General features: G+C 44.5%; 1 pseudogene; it reads right to left on the bottom strand.

Moving 5' to 3' along the window:
- Positions 1-1,297: 1,297 nt before the first annotated feature.
- LOC102836922 lies at positions 1,298-1,663 on the bottom strand (annotated as a pseudogene).
- Positions 1,664-2,365: the final 702 nt, after the last annotated feature.

The raw sequence follows: 2,365 nt of genomic DNA, 5'->3' as shown, positions 1-2,365 counted from the left end.
GCACTTAGTGGGTGGGTGTGGGCAGTTTCACTTTACAGTGAACACGGAGGAACTCTTCAATACAAGAGCAGTTTTAGTGACATGATTTAGTCACACGTAAGATAACATGGAGCTAGCCTGGGGTAGCGTGTAGACCTCATGCTTTCACATTTTAGTAGTCTGTCGTTTCTACACCCATCCTAGAGAACAAAAATGATACAACTGCTTGTTTATTGACCAAGCCAGACACTGGTTTGTGTTCTCAAACAGAAAAACCTACCACAAAAGAAATGTCATACCTTTCTTCTCTTGGGTGAGATCAAAACTCTAAATTGTTCAAGAGGCCTACTGACTTGTATCTGGAGAACAAAGCAAGTAAGAAACAGCTGGGTATTTATGAAATTTTCTAACATTGCAAAAGAGTTAATCGTCTGCCTTCTCCCTGTGAGGAATCAGGAAACTTGGTCAGCAGCTCAGAGCCTGCGGAGTGTTTGCGTAGACCCCACTTAGCCTTTCTTTGCACAACTCCCCTGGCAAATGAGTTTAGGGCACTGTGTTTGACCGCTGGTGAAGAGAGTCCTGTGGCGGCTTTGCTAGCGGAGCAGGAAGCCTCCTACCTGAAGATCGTGGGCTTGAGAAGCTAAGAAAGCACAGGGTCTCTCAGGAGGACATTAAACGACTGCTCGGATTACAACTTCCTACTGGTGTAGCGTAGTGGTTACGAATCGATCTGCGAACTGCAAGGTCAGCAGTTCGAAACTACCAGCTGTTCTGTGGGAGAAAGATGAGGCGTTCTGCTCCTGTAAAGATTTACAGCCTTGGAAACTCTGTACAGGGTCGCTATGGGTCAGAACTGACTCCACGGCACACAGCCACCACTGGTGGAAAAGAGCATTACAACTCAAAAGTCTGCTTCATTAGCAACTGAAAACGCAAAGTGTTTCATTTTTCAACTTCTAAAATTTGAAAACAAGGTTGTTGTTGTTGTTAAGTGCCATCAAGTCGATTCTGACCCATAGAGACCCTGTATAGGCTTTCTAAGGAGCAGCTGGTGAGCTTGAACCACAGACTTTGCAATCTGAAGCATTAGCCATTGATGTTGTTGTGATGTGCCATGGAGTCGGTTCCGACTCATAATGACCCATAAGTACAGAGTTTCCGAGTCTGTAAATCTTTATGGGAGCAGAAAGCCTCATCTTTCTCCCACGGAACAGCTGGTAGTTTTGAATGGCTGACTGTGAGGTTCGCAGCCCGATTCGTAACCGGTAGCCTAGGTTAAATAAAGAGGGTTTTGCAGCTTAGGTACATTTAGCTAGTCTTACCCGATCAGTTTCATTCCAAATGTGTCTTGAGAGGCATAGACCATATGTAGGAACCCATCTCTGTCTTTCTTGCTTTCATAGACTGCAGAGATGGGTGTGGAGATGCTCCCCACATGGTGTCTATTCACCACAAAAGCTTGTTGGTGTCCAGCTGGAAGTACCTTCGGACGGTTTTGATGAGTTCACTCATATTGACGTGATCTAGGACTTAGTTATATCCAACACACAAGAAGCTGCTTCTCAGCCTTGTATCTTTCTATTATCACCGGGATTTTGGTAAGATGCTCCTCTCGGATAAGTCGGGCATTTTCCACCCTTTATTCAAAAGTGTGGTGCTTCTTGAATGGAACAGTGAGGGACATTGGTGGCAGGCTCAGGTGACGGCAGCGTCAGGCAGAGGCTCCAACTAGCGTGACAGTTGTTGTTGTTGTTTTGTACCGGGAGTCGGTTCCGACCCATAGCAACCCTGTACAGGGTTTCTGAGGCTGTAAATCTTTATGGGAGCAGAAAGCCTCATCTTTCTCCCGGGGAGCAGCTGGTAGTTTCGAACTGCTGTCCCTGAGGCTCGCAGCCCAATTCGTAACCACTACGCTACCTGAGCACCTTCCCTTAATCGATGAGCTTTTAAGACATGAAACAAACTGTGAGTTTGTGGGTCTGTGGGTACCATCTCATTATTGCCACTCTTGGAACCTACTGTTCAGGTAGTGGTCCCACTCCAGCTACCATCCAGATGCATTTATTTTATTTGAAGGGATGGAGGTGGGGGAGTTCAAAGAAGGTGCAAGTCTATTCTCTTTAAAGTAACTACTTTTCTATTTTCTTGTGATTAAGACATTTATTTAAAACTAGCCTCGCTAGTAAAAAAGACATAATCACCGTTTCTCCTCAGCTCCTGTCATGACAGATTAGCATTAATAATTTAGACAACAGCGGCGTTAAAAGTAATTACAAACTGTCAGAAAGATACAAGAAATATGACATCGCCCATAGCTCCTTTTCAGACCTCAAATATTATTTGAGGGGAAAAATAATTACATTTTCCTGTTCATTTCCTAATACAA

Source organism: Chrysochloris asiatica, unplaced genomic scaffold, assembly GCF_000296735.1.
Source record: "Chrysochloris asiatica unplaced genomic scaffold, ChrAsi1.0 scaffold00037, whole genome shotgun sequence".
Lineage (NCBI taxonomy): Eukaryota > Metazoa > Chordata > Mammalia > Afrosoricida > Chrysochloridae > Chrysochloris > Chrysochloris asiatica.
This window is presented reverse-complemented; position numbering and strand designations above follow the sequence as displayed.